Consider the following 18,206-nt stretch of genomic DNA (forward strand, 5'->3'; position numbering starts at 1 on the left):
ATTTTCCTTTATAAAACTTTATTATAAACACTTACAAAATAACACCGAACCGGAGAATAGGGGTTGTATGAGTACAGCAACTAGAAGAGGAACAAGAACTGCCCGAGCTGGGTGAAGTCTCGGTTTATTTACGTTTTGGTTTTAGGATGTTGAGGGGCTAGGTGTAGGTTATGATGTAGAAAAGTGTCCGAAGGTCGGGGGTCGATGTATTATCACTGATGTAGGTTGAGATGTGATTGATGTCACACTCCCATGGGCAATTTTTCGACGCTACAATCATCCTCTTCCCTTTCTGTCACTCCATCTTGCCTTACACACTGCAAGAGGGAGGACGGACGAGTAGGGTAGTCAAATAAAGGAGATCGAGAAGAGAGAAATAGTGTTTCGTCCGAGATCTGCTAGTTCGGACTCTTCAGTAAGGCTATGACCTAGCAGACCTTTGCCTTAGACACTGGGATAGAAAAACTTGTGTTGGAAGTTATATTTATCGAAACAAACAGTGTCAATGTGACCACTAGTGTGAAAGCATTAACATCGCTAGCCCTATGTTGATATCGATGGCCCTCTGGTGACAAGTGTAAGACGTATTCTACAAACGTGTAATTTAAACTAAACCATTGTGATGAGTTATAAATAGATTGTACATTTATAGTAAATTTAAAAGTGTAGAAATACACAGATTGCGTCGAATATAATGTGCAAAGATATTGGAAATAAAGTTTTCTTTATATTGTTAAGGATTAACGTAATAAATGAGTTATGATACTTAATTGTATTGAATGAAAGAAAGTTTTATTCAAGTTCAATTTCCATAATTGTATTTCTGTAATAGTGTTAAATAAAGCTACGAATTTATATAAACATCCACGGTCTAATCATAATAGAGAATCTGATATAAACAAAATTAGAAGAGTATGAAACAGAATATCGGCAGTTAGTGAATTCCTGTTTACATATCGTTAACGCCATATATGTTTCAAAGGAAAAAAGAAAAGAAAGAAATGCACACTGTAATGTTTCTGGCCTGATGTTTTCTTCCTTTTTCCATATTTTTCACGTACGCAGCATCGTGATGAATCGAACTGTTGAATCTCGGTGACAAATAACAGGAATTACGTGCTGGATGCTAGAGGACCTCTATTTGCGCGTTCAATTGCTCGCGTTAGAATTTCATGGTTCGTACATCCTATACATCCAATAAATTTTGGAATATTATATATTGAGGAGCTACATTGAAGATTATTGTAACGTAAAATTGACACTTGGATTGTAAGAGAAAAGAAGGCTGAGTCGTAACCCAACTATTAATTTTCTTTTATCGAACTTTATTATAAATTTAGCACTTACAAGAACAGAATGGCACTGAACCGGAGAGAAAGGGGCTGCACAAGAACAGAAACTAGAACAAGAACTGCCCGAGCTGGCTGAAGTCTCGGCTTATATGCCTTTTGGTTTGAGGATGCTGAGGGGCTTGGTGTAGGTTATGATGTGGGATCGTATTCGAACGTCGGAGCTCGATGTCTTATCTCTGTTGTAGGTTGAGATGCGATTGATGTCACATTATCATGGTCATGTGATTGGAATAAAAGGACCTGAATTTTGTGATATTCTTATCCAGTTGGATAATATAACTGGGTATCTTCACAGTAAGATAGAATATCGTGGTTTATACGATCTTAACATTGTTCCTTTGAGTGATTATGGAATGGTAACTATTAAGTTAGACAACGACACAGGCATTTCCTCTGACGTAAAAAATCTGATAATGGTAAATCATAACTTAGAATATTCTGATTAGTTGCGTCCTAAGATATTTGCTCGATTCCGGGAACGTGGCAACGAAGGGAATTCCATTCGTAGGAAAATACGGAGCATCCGTGGCTAGAATATGGCAAAGAAGAGATTGATTCCCGAAAAAAGAGTAACGATGTATCAGTCTCTCTCTCGAGTGCGTATATATTATATACAGAGAGGTACGACATACTGTTAACGTATGATAGCGCGAGCGTGAAGTATCACTGTTGGAGCATTGCGAAATTTTCGTAAAAATGGGCATCGTTGAGTGGCATCTCTTAGTTAACCATCAAGCGTACAAGTAGAAGATTCTTAAGATTTACGTGGTTGATTTCTGATAATTCGGTGCCTACAAATCAATGACTTTTAAGATGAATTATAGTTGCACACGCAAACACGAGCAGTTTTCACCGCAAAGGTTACTTTTATGTAATGTTGTACGCGCGAAAGTATTCATTTCTGTTACCACGCTATTGCTGTTTTGTAAATTTTAGTAGCACAACTATCGGTAATGTGCGATAAAACATATTATATAATAGATAATTGTAAGTGAAATGACAAGGCGATGGTATAAATAGGTACTTCGACGAAAGTTGGTACAAGTATATCTACGATTCTCAGGAATGGTGAGGTAAGTAGGAACGAAATATACAATAAGAATTGAATTTATATAGAGTATTTTGTTATAAATCTTCCTATGTACCTATAGAAACGTGTTTAATATTTACGAGTATACGAGTTAAAGAAAGATGATACGCAGACGCGAAGTTTAGTCAGCAATAATATTTAAAATCTCTAAAATATATTGTACACATTTATTTGCAAATAAGCTCAATGAAATTAAACTGTAACTGTGTTTCCAATAATGTCTTGGATGTATTGCTCGCCATTATGTCGGATTAACAGCTCTAAGTGATCGACCTTAATCACTAAATGGCGGCCGTGATTCAGTGGTATAGCTTTACATATGACGGACATCGCAGGCGCTTATAAGACGTCTATTGTGAAACGTTTCCAATAGCACCGTTTATGTGATGGTGAAATCTGAATATATATATCGCTGAAATATATATCGCTTATCACTTGAGTCTGACACGATCGTTTTTAAATAGAATCACAATTTTTTATTCTTTACAAAATCAGTCTATAATCGACTGTAATCGATATTTGGTGCGTGAAGTTGTATGTTTCGCGAACCTGCGTTGATGCAGGGATTCTGTTGCAAATCATAAACTACGATACGTACTTCTCGCTACGATTCGGTGAATCGACGCCGCGAAGTAGTCGCTGCCCAGTTTCGGTTAAGATAACAGAGGTGGTTAAATGAATATGACACAGTAGAGTAAGTTATATTTCACCGTTTATTCCAACAACTTATAACGAAGGCAGTCACGCTGGTGCGTATGTACGAGATGAGTGAGTGACTGATCTACGGGTGTGTATACCCGGTTAAAAAGATGTTGACCGTTCGAAGGATGTAAAATCAGTACTGTCTTGGGAGACGATGCTGTCTCGGAGGAAAGCTAAGGATGGGTGTGTCTAGCGCACGGGACCATGGGATTTGTTGGTGACGATTTTAGTTAGGAGAGTGAGGGAATAGGCTTCGTTGTTAATTGGTTAAACGAAGGGTCTTAACCGCCCTCGAGAGAAAGTGGTTAGTGGGAGGAAAGTTGCAGCGTACGTGAGAAAAACTAACTTTCCCTTGTCCAGCCGTGGTAGACAATAGTCTTTAGAAATTCTTCGGAAATAGACGTTTGTTTGGTTTGAAGGACCTTTACTAGGAAATCTATGAGATTTATGGAAGGTGTAATATCGGAATATATTAATAATGGATTGAAAATACAGATATTAGTTAGACAGAGAAACGATGTTTGATTAACAGGAAAACTAAATGCAACGCTCGTATTTACAACAAATAACTTGACAACTATTTGGTAACTCTCTCTCTCTCTCTCTCTCTCTCTCTCACTAGCAACTCTAACACTCGACAACACTCGCAACTCAATTCTAACGACTCTATGCTTCGACGTCTCGATCAACTCTGATTCTCGCAACACGCACACTTTTCGATTCGCCTTGGATAGCGAAACCGTCCTTCTTCTAACGCGTTTTTAAAACGCGATGGCGCTATCACTTTCTAAAAGCGTCGTCTTTACATTTCCGATGGCCACGGGCACATCCGACTGCCAGATATACAATGTATTATAAGAGTATCATTACCATACTTTTCATGAAAAGAGCAATTTTTCTTGATAACTATACTCTGTAACATAGATTGAAGTCGCTGATTTGATCCCTCTGATATCGTTGTCTTATGAGAGTCTCGCCTGGTCTTGATTGGTTCTGTTGACTCTTATCGTTGTGAAAAATCGATTCGTTGTGTACCTTTTTTGTATAGAGAATTATTTTGTGGTAGAATATAATGTTGTAATATTTGTGGTCTTTACTTTACTAATTTTGTCACTGAGCCGCTCTTTGGTTCGTTGAGCGATTCATATTCCGCATATATTCCGTACTTGCTTCGCTTGGTACTTTTATAATTTTCGCAGTTACAATAAAAAATTTAATTCTTAACAGATTAAAGATTTAACCTCTTGCTTTATAGTGTACAATAATTTTTTTTTTTTTTTTTTTGTATAGGTTATGTGATCCATAGTTTGAGTAACTAGTACATATATATATTTACGTGACAAGCTTTCATTTCAATCTATATTTAAGATTAATATTTTATCAGTTTCTGTTCGTAACAACATCGAAGTAGTCAATAAGTTTGAAGAGTATAATTAAGGAAGTTATGAAGCAAGAGGTTAAGAACAAATTCTGAAAGAGGTTATGTACAACTCAGTAGTACTGCTTTACATTACTTTGCGAATTACTTTTCAAGCATAAAAATAGTTTAACAGCCACTTATAGTTACTTCCTTACCATTACATTCATTAAATTCGTTTGATTTTGTAAACAAAATAACCACGCTGACCAGTCTCTTATTTAAAATAGAATTATTTTGTCATATATCCAACAGTTTACTTTCTCTTCGTAAATATTATTAATAATTTTATCAATTTCGTATACTTCCATCCTTCGTATAAGTGACAATGAATCAGAAGAGTTTCATAGCAATATTGAACAACATACAGTCAACTACAACACCATTAGATACATCCACCATACAGTCAACTACAACACCATTAGATAACAGCAATACAATAGATTATAATTTTCTACGTGTCATTGATTCATCATCATCATTTTCCATTTTTTTAGCATATGTAAAAACGTATCTGACGTAATCTTACCTCGCTCTTTGAGTACAAAAATCCATTCAAATGAAACAAAGGGAAAAGAAATAAGAAAACAAACACTCACATACGAATCTTCATTACATAACTGTATGTACTCCTCGAGGTATAATTACTCAGACACGTTACAGCGTACCTTCTTCGTTCCCTCATGGCTGATGTTGATCGTTGACGTTTATAATGAAAGAATTTCGTCAACGGCGCCATCTGGATCCCTGTTGAAAAATTAAAATAGCCGCAACAGCACCATTAAGCTCATCACCCAGAGTAGCTCTTGTTGCTGAGTTGTGGAGGAATTCTTATCATCAACGACATAAACTATACCAGTTCCGGTAACGTTCTTCAGATGGTCCAGGCACTCGAACTCGCAACATCGCTCTCCAACACGGAATTTCTTGCATGTCTGTAGTAAAAAGAAATCGATAAATTGTACAGATCAATCGTCACTCGACTGCTCGAGAATTCAGGTCATCCAGAGAATAGAATAGAGACGTGGAAAAATGTAGTGCGATCATCGCAGTGGGAGGAAATAGGGGGATAGGGACAAATGAATGAACGAGATGTTAAGGACAACTGACGATAAGTTCTTCTTTTGTCGAGAATTGCATGTTTGTGAATGGTTTGTGGGTGGTTAGGTGGAGAGAATTGAAGAGTTTGGAGGTGACTGGAAGAGTGTTTTGGGCAAAGTAGATTGCAGAATGGTTGCGGTAGCATTGTGTTAATTATGGGTTTGTACATGTAATCTTTGTATGTATCACTACATACAACCTAACGTATATTTTTAATAATACATCAGAGTTTTAGTTATTTCATAGCTATGAATTTTATACTCTATGATCTTGACGTTTTATTTCACAGAAGCGTTTGAATATCCATAAAAATTAAATGAACCAATGTATTCATTATCTTATAGAGAAGATATATTATTTTTAATTATGTTCCAATTATTTATCATGATCCTGATTTCCTTATTCTGAAAATTTGAAAGGAAGTTTTGTAGTTTGATACTTTCAGCGACAAAGGGTCAATATTGCTTTAGTATATTTCGTCACATATACATGTATATCTATATGTCGGAGATGAAAGGACACCGGAACCTTTGGATAGCCCCGCAACATTGCAATCTAAAGTCTACTATAACTGTAACTAAACTATTGTAGTTATTCAATCCGATTGTAATTGTTCGAGATTAGTGACGGTGAGCTTTGGCTCGAGGTGACAGTCTGTCGCCCAACGTAGCCGCGGTCAAGGGATGAACGCTTTGCCTAACAAAGGTATGGAGTAATTCTATAGCTCTCCTTAAAAGAAATATTCGTGGCGACACGCGACAGTAAACATTCCAACGGTTTCTGTCCCGTGGCTCGCCACACGCAGACCCTATTCTTCGAGTAAGATGATTGCCAGATGTCGATGCGTCTCCGCAGTACATGTTCGGCTAGCCCGAGGGCCCGTTATAAATCTTAAGGTTTAGTTAACTAAAGTCCTTCAAACAGACAAACAGTCTTTGTCCCAACTACGGGAAGATAGGGGAGACATATTTTTCAACGAGCGGCGTCTCCCACTAGCAACTTTCCCTCGAGGGCGGCTAGCATCTTTTTCTAACCACCGATATGGAGATTGACCAATTAGCAGCAACGTCAATTTCCCTTACTTTCTGAACGAAGGCTTTTCTCGACGAATCCGATGATCTCGTATCCTTAGACACATCCCGTTATAGTTTTCCTCTGTGGCATCATCGGGACGGAAAAGGCATTCTCGCTCGCGATCTCATCGATTAAGGAGTAACGCCTTCGCGATCAGTGGTTATTTCACGTTTTAACCAGACTTAGACTTTGTGAGTACGTTCTGTTGTCATCCCGTTGGCCGCGGATTCGTTATTGAGCCCGAGAGCATTGTCACTAGTGTCGCGAGTGCCGAACCGCCGTGATCAATTGTCAAGACTGTAATAATTCTATCATTGCAATAAACTACGCCTGTGTGTACCGTATCAATGGCTAATCCCCGAGAAGATTCATTTGACGCCCACAACCCCATTCCCAGTGCCAATCCGACATGTATAATCGTTAAATAATTTGTGGCGTGTTCATTATATTATTTTTAAATATTGTCAAATATACAAGTTTATGTTAATCTTGTTAATTCAATGTTAAACTCATTCTAACCACCTCTGTTATCTTAATCGAAACAAGGGAACGATTAATTCGCGGCGTTGATTGTCCGAATCGTAGCGAGAATTTACGCCTCTCGCTGACTCGTTTTCCTCGCGACTGCGTCTCTCCGCGAACGGTCGTAACGATTATATCGATATACATAGTCATACGCTATTTCGAACCAAGCAGTACTTCGTTATTTTAAAACATGTAGTGCTGTGTTATTAGAAAATACATTATACTACATGGTAGTGAAATATATACGAATAATATTATATCGTACAGACACACGTGATCGAATGATTTCCACATGAACACGTGTTAGATAAAAACCTCTAAGGTTAAAAAATTAACTCGATGTTTTTATTAATTGAATGTGTGTAGAAACTTAGATTGCTCGTTGTTGAAACCGTCGAACATATTTAAAATGATAAATTAATGTACAGCCTGTATACGTGAGACATTAGTACAAAGTATAAATCGCAAAATGAAATCGCGAATAAATACTTGTTAATGCTCGAGATACTGTAGATACTGTTAGATACTGTTTCACGCGACTAACTGATAATTGATTGATAACTGATTGCTAACTGATAGATACTCGGTATGTACTGCCCTGCTCGCGATCGAGTCCGTTTATTTATACTGGTCGGGGGAGGTCGGAAAATCCAAATTCGTCTTTATTCGACGGTTGCATGTAGCGGCGACATCGTTTTGCCCGAAGTTTATTTGTCATTACGTTTCATGCATCAAGGCTGTGTCAATGACCCGAGCCAAACAACGACATGAGTGGCTCTCGATTCGCGTCGTCCTTTGACTCCTGTGCCGCTACACGCGTTAGTCACTGTGAATAATTATATCATATTATTGAAAGTATCTATTATATTTCGATGTACTCAGTTTTTTAATATTTTCATGTTAAATTATATTATTCTTCCAGAACTATATAATTTGACGCTTTCACTATTTGAAGTTTCCTTCTATGAAACTATTCCTTTCAACGAAAACCATGCCATGCTTAGAAATACAACTTCTCAAAACACTTAATGTAAAAGTAGGGAGGTCATGATCCATGCTGATATATACATATTTTCCCATTTGGAGTTAACATCGCAAAAAGTTTCTTCTTGCTTAAATTTAATTTGCGATAAGTATATTCTGTTTGTTCTTCAGTCATAATCACGGAAATAAGTGGTCGAAAAGGTAGTGTACATCGAAATATAATATAATATGCTCAAATATACTAGTACTGCTAAAGTATTCAACAAGGGCGGTGGTACAGGCAATTGTCATCGAGAACAGATGATTAGCAACGGTGTCATTGTAAGTAGCTTGTTTCTTCTTGTTCCTTATTTTGAGATTTAGCTTCTCTTCCTCACATTCATTAACTCTTTGTATTGTCCTTATTTCCCCTTCCTTTTTCACCCACTTAGGCGCGCATTTCTTCACCCGCGAACAGAATATGTAGCTGATCTTCATCGAACAAGCTTATCCGAACGTCTCACCACTTTACGGGTACTTGCACATATCTTTAATACGCATCTTCATTCGTCACTTACTCATTGAATGGATTTGAGAGACAGCGATTCTGACGTGTTTTCCTTCGAGCATTATCATCTTAGGAGTGTTCCTATTGGAGTATATATGTTTCGTAACGGTAATAGATACACCTAGTTCGATGGACTTTCTTCATACGGAGTAAATTTCTGATGCCTGGATTTACTATTATGAACCAATGCTTCATTTGATTAAGTAGTTTCAGAAAACAGTCTGAGTTTAATTTGGTAGGTCCGTCATTTTAAAGATATCTTCTAGATACGCGAAACAGCGTACTATATATTTAGTATGGTTTAAAATGATATCTTATAGAATTCTCAAATCCGAGTCGAAATTGTATTCGTGAGCAGTTGCAATTATCATACAGGCATGTATGTATGTTTCACTTCTTTTTTTTTTTATTTTAAGTGGAGGAAATCCGCACGGAAGCCAGGCCGCTTTTGAGGAAGGCGACGTGGTAGTGTCGGACTCCAACCGACTAAAACACCTCCACGATAACCATCCCGGCTGCGATCGAGAGAGGCCCGGGAACCGGTGTGAGCGTCGCAACGGGGCCTCTCCCCCGCGCGCCTAATACCACCGCTGATAGGGCCGGTGTGTGACCATTGTCACACCCCGCCTCGTCGCTGGAGCCACGGTGCCAGGCAGCCCGGTTTCCCTACCAGACTGCTTGGCGGCCCCGAGGCGCTTAGCCGACAGCGCCCAAGCCCGAACCCCATGGAGGGGGGGGGGCAGCGCTCTTCTCCAACGCCACAAGGAGTTCCCAGGCGATCACCCATCCAAATACTATCCGTTCCCGGCGCTGTTTAACTTTCGTGATCTGGCGGGAACGAGTGCACTCTGCGCGGCCAGGGCGTTGGCGCCATGTATGTTTTCACTTAAAGCCTTTTTGATTATGTGGTATCAGAATTTTCTTTGCACGTTGTCTATTTACAGTCTTGAGTGCAGGGGGACCATATTTGAAGCTCTCGAAAAATTAGTGAATAAAATTATTGCCAAACAGATCGAGAGAAAAGGAGCGTTATATATTCCACTTATTAAATTATCAGACGTTAAAAATTGTTTACTTTTCATTTTTGCTATTTATATTATTTTTAAAATAATACTGGCATTGACAATGAAATTCGATAGGGTTTGACATCTGTGCTTTAGTGATAAGTAACTGTTACGCAATACATCTGTTCAGTTGAGACGTACTGATGAATTTCACTATACAAATTGTATTATAATTTATAGCGTAGCTTTATAGCTGTTTTGCTTTTCCGGTGTAGCGCTTATACTCGGATTTTTGGGGGTTGACGCCTCTGATCCTTTTTCAGGCTTTTGTGTTTTCAAGGGTTACAGAACCATCCTTGCCTTCGTGGCGGGTGGCGTCTGCCTATGTGACGACATCTGGATTACTCTTGCGGCGTACTGTTTGTACACACGGACAGTGTACGGAGCGACGCGAACACGCCCTGTCAGGAAATCTTTAAAGTATGACAAGGAAGTTGGCTGATGTACTTATCAACAATCACTGGGCTTATTTAGAACCAGGCAGGCAACCGCCAGAGGCAAGGGAAGTGAAGAGGCTTTGCGAGGATTTGTGGAGTAGAACTAGACCTCCAAATCCCATAATCCCGGGAAGTAGAACCTCGGAGTTGTCATTATGTGAATACTTTCTTGTTTCACATGATGTAGTAAACCAAACTTCTTTCAACTTTTTTTAACAAACTCTTTTGAATCGTACAACATTTTCGTCCGATTACGATCTATCTCACAATTGTATAGTTTTATTTGTGAATATTAGACAAGTAAATATTTCGTTTTTTCGTCCAGATACACTACAACTTGATATAATTTTATATTATTGTTGCTGGATCACATTGCATAATTTTTATGCCGACTGAAAAATGTTAAAATTCTACACGTAATTTCTTTAGAGATAATCGTACATTCAAATCATACAAATACATTCGTCTATAAAATGATGAAATTTTCCATGATCAGAATGTTGGTGTATGCTACGTTTCATATCGCACAGGAGTAATTAGCTCCATTCCTTCCAATGACGTTATTACAGAAATTCATACTAACCACATGGTCAGCTGATCTAAGTGCACGAACGAAAGAATCCATCCGATATTATTTTTTTCCTTTTATATATCCATATGTATCATTTCTCCACTACCCAGCATGTGCATATTCTAAACGTATCACGTGCATCTTCTTTCTGTTTCTGTTTCCATCTCAGAGTTCGTAACACAAGTATATCATTTCTAATTTTTCCAGTTCTCTTCTTCTTTTCTTTTATCTCAATAATCGTTTAGTACTGCATGATTCTTAGGAACTTCGTGGATACTCTACAATATCGCCCATCTAACGGATTGCAGTCAAATTATTTTTCATCGCTACATTCTTTCTTCAATACTTGCTACACTGCATAACGTACTTTCGTAATTTCTAGAGTTTTCCTCTACGGTGAGAGGCGAATAAGATCCAGTGTTTCAGTGTTGAATGTTTCAAATGTTTACATCGTTGCAGAAAACGTTGAACGTTTAATGAAAGATCGTTTAATACGACCTACTATTTTAGCATAGCCTTTTTTGTTAATACCGGCGACTGCGCTCTGCTCACTCTTGTGTTATATTTTACAGACCTTTCTAAGGATTGTGTTACCATGTTTCAATACCTGTTAATAAATTTTGTAATTTTTATGACGAAATAGTTATTTGTAATGTATATATAGTCTTATTTTGATAAACTAATTGATTTACTTGCAAAATTTAATGAGAAATAAAACAGTAAAATATTTTGTAGAGATATACGCTATCATTTTGCTTTCAAAGCACCTTAAGAGTAATCAACAAACAATATGACAACATTCTATTTAGATTTCCTTCTATAACTTTCCCATCTTTTCCACATGTATGTCATTTATAAAATATAACATTTGGAAAATAGAAACTCGTAAAAAATATAATATTGAGAATGTTCTCATTGCTTCTTGTACCGTACATCAAACGTAGTGTCACATTATATCACAATCAATAAAAATATAGCAGCAGAAATGGAAAATGTAAATAACCCACGAGAGAAAGGAGGGTATCACTTGTGAATACACCACACTCTCATGATCTATTGTCTCAGTCTCAATTAACTAGAAGTGGTTAGAATGAAATAATTACGTAACTGTAATGCTGGCCGTATGTCATATCAACAATGGGAACCGAGGCAGTAAAACTCAATAGCGACACATACCCGACGGCAATACGTGCTTGCGTAGCGATTAAGAAAAACCGACGGCTAGTAAATGAAAGAAGGCCAAATGCAGTCGAATAAAATCAAATATTAAAAACAGGACCTAGGCTAATTAAGATTCTCTTAACATGTTCACTACCAGCGTCACACTGTTATGATGCATCGATTTTCATTCAGAGCTCAGAATCATAGATATGCGAAGATAGTCAATTTTTGTTATCTCTGCATAAACAAATGAATTCTACCGTGAACTTGGCAAGTATGGTTGAAAACGCTCAAATCTATAACCAGCGCGTGTGATCTAAGATTATATTATATCGCTAAAAAAATTTATTACGACAAAGTATTAACTCGTCTCCCTGTGTGTTCTCTAAAACTACCTAGTTTTGCAATTGCAAAAATACATAACAGATATGTAAGCAGTCTAGAATATATATTATTATAATATAATACATAACCATCATAAATTAATAAGTAAATTTTCATATCCAGGAGACCCTTAACGAAGAACAAACGAATATGATAGTTTAAGTGATGAAAGCAGGAAATATGATGGAGGCATTACAGGTTCATTTGAAATTCGTATTGAGTTGCCCGGAAAATTCATTCCGATTTACATTTCAATTCGATATACATTTGTCGAATTATATATGTAATATAAAAAAAGGGGGTATACGCTTGGTCTATCAAATATTTAAGTTCGAGTTTTCTGGGGATAGTATAAGTTGTAAATTTAGAGTATAAACTAAGAATCATAAGAGTGCTGGGGAAGAGAGATAGAGAGAATGTAAGTAAGAGTGTATGCCTTGGTGACGTCAAAGCTAAATGAGTAGTGAGTATGAGTGGGAGAAGGGTGCGAGGGTTGAGGGTCAGCACTTTTTTGACCTGGGAAGACAGAAGTTGTAAGCCGAGTGTTAGAATAAGACGTACGAAGATATTATAATCAGTTCTTGGATTGGGTATTGCTCGTTAAAATAAAACTAAACTTCACTTCAAATAGAACATCCTTTCTTATTCTTATTCTAGACTATTTAGATACTACATATAAGTACCATTTTGTTCCACAACCTTTCTTCATCTTTCAGGCAACTTAAATATTCCATCCTACCAAAACTTCTAGGATTTCCGGCGAAAAACTTTTCAATATAAAATAAAAAAAAATGATGGTCCTCTTGATGAAGATTGTGATAATTCTCATAATAGTTATTTGGAGAAAAGCAAACATTGATCCGTTTTACGTAATTTTGCAGGAAAGGAAGAACTAAAAATAAATCTTCCAAGCAATGCTTCGATTCTAAATACATTTGATTTAATATTTAACGATAATCTCATGTAGAACATTGCGAATTGGACAAATGCTCGGGCTTTGTTTGTCATATGGTACACGGGGATTTTCCAGGTTACAAGAAAAATGGAAATCAACTTCAGTTGAGGAAACAAGACAATTCTTAAGATTATGAATTGCCATCGACAACATTTGAATGCATTATATTATCACTCTTCATTTAGCAAAATAATGCCTCTGTCACGTCCCGCGACCCGCATGATCCGTAGCGCGAAAGTAAAATTTAATTTCTTTCAAATCAAGGTAATTTAAAACGTTTATTTGAAACCGTGTTTACAGTATTTGAAGTGAAAGGCAGTTAAGGCCGCTAAAATCTATATCTTGCGAAAACTTATCTAACTATGTCTTTATATTTGCCTAATTATGTTTCTACAGCGATATTACGACAATTTAAATCGGAAACAAAGTCGGCAGTTGAACAAACGTTGGGATCTTCCCAAACATTTTCAGAAGAAAGACCCCGACGTTCTTTCATCTCCGACGGATATAAATGTAGCGACTCAGAGAAGTCAGTGAGAATATTTACCGTTCGTATCGAGTAATAATAATTATTATCGTTCGTCTATTGAATAATATTAATTAATTACCGTCCATCAACCGAATAATTACCATTCGAAGAGTTAGTTATCATTTTGTCAACCGAAGATTCATCATCTTGTCAACCGAAGGATCACCATCTTGTCAGTCTGCCAGTTAATTGTCAATATCGAAATCGTGTAAGATTTGAATAAATCATTACACATTGTAAATTTACTTTCGAACAACTTTAATCCTCTCCCGTGCCAGTATTCCCGCACATAGCAGGTTAGCCGAAAGTGAAGCTTATTGGCAGTTGCATTAAACGTCAGTTAACGCTACCTTGTCGTCGGCAACTAAATAGAACGTAATAATATATACAGATATAAAATTTGTGGTGGCAGCGGTGGAATACGCTCCACGGAGGAATAAAGTTCTTACGACTAATGACAAAATAAACAGAAAACACGTCGACTGCGCGAGACTCACTGAGTGAGGATACGTTCTTGACGTTGTCAGAAAAAGTGAAAGCGTGGGATGAACATTTTCGCGTATTAACCGATATGAGCTAAAGGGTTGTTAAATTAGAGGAAAACGCGCAGATAACGAAACTGAAATACCTGCATCATCGCCGATAACACCGCGAGAGACCAGAGCGATTGTCACGATGGTCGTGAGAACGCAACGAAAGGATAATTATATCTCACATACCTTGGCCAGCAAAATGGTGGCTAAGCAGTAATAGAAACCCTATGTGACCTGCATCCAGCGATAGCCCCTCCACAGGAGCCGGGTCCTTGATATAAAAAAGTACGTCTCGAGTCGTTGCTCAACATTCTTTTCTGTGCTGTTTGACCATTCTGTATCGTTACTCTGTCAGTGTTCAATAAATTTTCTAATAACAATCAAAATTTAAGTACGAATTTCTCACCTTGCGTGCGGAACGTGAAATTACCCCGAATCGACGTGACACGATCAAGGGTAACTCGCAACCGATTAAGTTAAAAGACGCGATCGAATCGGTACCAGTGTTCGACGGCCACCAACCGTCTGTATTTCAGTTTTTAAGAGCGGGAGTAACTATGATTCTCTTAATGCCTGTTAACGGCATGCCTACCTCCCAGTGGTACCGCCGGTAACATATGCGCCGCGTCAGCGTGGGGATTTGTCGCCCGCAAGCGGCGTTCATAGTTAAACGGAGTGTGGTGATGAAGGAGCGGAAAACAACATTTATTTAATAAGTCGGCTTGCCGACCAACGGTTTATAGCGTGATACATTGGAGACCTTAAATATAAAAGGAATCTGTTCTGTTACGACCGTTCGCGGAGAGACGCGGTCGCGAGGAAAACGCGTCAGCGAGAGGCGTAAATTCTCGCTACGATTCGGTGACTCGACGCCGCGAAGTAGTCGTTCCCCTGTTTCGGTTAAGATAACAGAGGTGGTTAAATGCATATGACACAGTAGAGTAAGTTATATTTCACCGTTTATTCCAACAACTTATAACGAAGGTAGTTGCGATGGTGCGTATGTACGAGATGAGTGAGTGACTGATCTGCGGGTGTGTATACCCGGTGGAAGGATGTTGACCGTTCGAAGGATGTAAAATCAGTACTGTCTTGGGAGACGATGCTGTGTCGGAGGAAAGCTAAGGATGGGTGTGTCTAGCGCACGGGACCATCGGATTTGTTGGTGCCGATGTTAGTTAAGAGAGTGAGGGAATAGGCTTCGTTGTTAATTGGTTAAACGAAGGGTCTTAACCGCCCTCGAGAGAAAGTGGTTAGTGGGAGGAAGGTTGCAGCGTACGTGAGAAAAACTAACTTTCCCTAGTTAAGCCGTGGTAGACAATAGTCTTTGGAAATTCTTCGGAAACAGATGTTTATTTGGTTTGAAGGACCTTTTCTAGGAAACCTATGCGATTTATGGAAGGTACTTGAAACTATGGAGGATACTCTGCGAGTATCCGAAGACATCTGGTTGCCATATTGCCCGTGGTGTGTGGCCTCGGCTAGGTAGAGTGTTACGCGACGTAACATGTTCCTTTGATGGTAATTGTTAACGACTTCGAAAGAATTTGGTTTATCAGATGGAATGATTGGAAACTTATTTGATTGGAAAGAAAACCATTCTTTAAAAATAAATAGTAATAATAACGATGCCTCGGACGCAGCGCTCCTCGGTCCCGGAAGCGCTGTGGCGGATTTATCCGCTTCAGATGGGACGTAGTTGACGACTGGACTATGTTCCTGGACATTAGTTGCTTTAAGATTTTGGTCCCATTAATGGGGGATATGATCGTTTGTCCGGTCTGCGACAAAACGGAAGTCCACCTTTTCTTTATGACGTTGAGGGACCTAGATAAGCACCTTAGTTTGCGTCATATGGATACCCTCATTCAATGGAGATGCATAAGTTGTGGGAGAATCTTCTCAAAGCTCCATGGGGCGAGATGCCATATACCGAAATGTAGCGACCCTACGCAGTGCAGCGAGGGTCTGGAACCGCTGTTGGATGAAATAGAGGAGAAAACCAGTGGCATAAATGTAAATGATAAAGACAAAGTCCCAATCTTGGCTTTCGCTGACGACATCGTTTTGATGGGTGAAGATGAGAGGGAGGCACAATGTCAGGTGGATACGCTCCACAAATACCCGAAGAGCCTGGGAATGTCTATCTCGAGAGAAAAAAGTCAAGAGTTCCAGGTAGTCGCTGAAAAGGGCACGTGGTTCGTCAAAGACCCTAAAATAAAATTAGAAAAAGCTCAGATATCAACTATTGACCCGGAGCAAGCCTTTAGATATTTAGGTGCCAAAATGGGGCCTTGGAAGGGTATCGACTGTGACATAATAGTCCGGAAATTCTGAGCGTGGTGAGAAGAGTCAGAAAGCTTTCTCTTAAGCCATGCCAGAAAATAGAATTAATTGTGAATTACATCTTCACTCGCTAGATTTATAATCTATTGAATAATCCACCAAGCGACGGTGTCTTGAGAATATTGAAAAGCGAAGTCAGGCAAGAAATTAAGGCCATACATCTGGTGCCTTCGACAGTCACTGGTTTCTTCTATGCTCCGAAAGCATGCAGAGGATTAGGGTTACCGAGGTTTGAACACATTGTGAAACTCGGTATCCTAAACAGTGCAAAAGAACTCACTGGATTCAGTGGCATCTAGCTTGATAAGCGACGAGGAAGAAAAAATTAAAGAAAATAGCGAACTCCCTAAAGATTAATTGGCCGGCCATTTCTGAGGACATTGAGAAAGCGAGAAAGAGGCTAAAGAGAGAACACGTAAAACAGTGGTCCGAACTGAGGAGTCAGGGCCAAGGAGTCAAAGACTTTTCAAGAGAAAAGATCGGCAACGTGTGGTTGAAGAAGTATAATTTGGTCAAGCCATCAAGGTTTATAGAGGCACTGAGACTAAGGACGAACACCTTTGGTACAAAGACTGCATTTGCACGGGCCGACAAAATAATATACGTAGCTTGCAGGAGCTGTCGCGCCCAACCAGAAACCCTAGGACACATCTTAGGGTTGTGCCAATACACCAAAAGTCTAAAAATAAGAAGATACGATGTGGTGAAGTCTCACCTCGCGAATAAATTAAGTAAGAACAATGAAGCATTTGTGGAGCCTACGATAACAGTAGGAGGTAATCTGTATAAACCGCACTTCGAAAACGAGGAACGGATTCTCGTTGAGATTGCTTCCCTAAAGCGGAGAAGGAGAAGGTCGACACATACATTCCATGCCTGAACCACTTAATGGCAAAATACAGTGTGGACGATGGCGAGATTTCACCCGTGGTCTTGGCCATAACGCCAAAAACCATCGAAATTTTAAGGGAACATGGCGTCACGAAAGGTGAAATGAACACGATTGTTATGAATGTTTTAAGAAGCTCTACAGAGATGTGCAACGTATTTTTAGATGGATGAGCAAAATATTATTATTTATTTACTTATTTTTTATTATTTATTTTAAATGTTAAATTATTATTATTATTTATTTATTGACTATTATTTATTTATTCATATATCATTAACTATATATCATTTATTCATATATCAAAACAAAACTTATGCAGCTACCAGAAAAAAATCCACTTCAGATTCAGACGAACATCAGAGGAGATTTGAAAATCTCCGTGGTGGACGATCCACACAACCAATGCTACGGTATCCATATACGGTATTTACCGGAAGAAGGCTCGATATTTGATGACACCAGACTGTATCCTACGCGCCAGAAAACTTCTTTTATGACCAATGGCCGGGAAGTTCATTTTCTTTTCGAATTCTCACATCTAT

General features: G+C 38.5%; 1 pseudogene; it reads right to left on the reverse strand.

Annotated features, from left to right (window-relative positions):
- Positions 1-9,542: 9,542 nt before the first annotated feature.
- LOC117215551 lies at positions 9,543-9,661 on the reverse strand (annotated as a pseudogene).
- Positions 9,662-18,206: the final 8,545 nt, after the last annotated feature.

The sequence above is a fragment of the Bombus bifarius genome, unplaced genomic scaffold, assembly GCF_011952205.1.
Source record: "Bombus bifarius isolate JDL3187 unplaced genomic scaffold, Bbif_JDL3187 scf7180000009713, whole genome shotgun sequence".
NCBI classification, from domain to species: domain Eukaryota; kingdom Metazoa; phylum Arthropoda; class Insecta; order Hymenoptera; family Apidae; genus Bombus; species Bombus bifarius.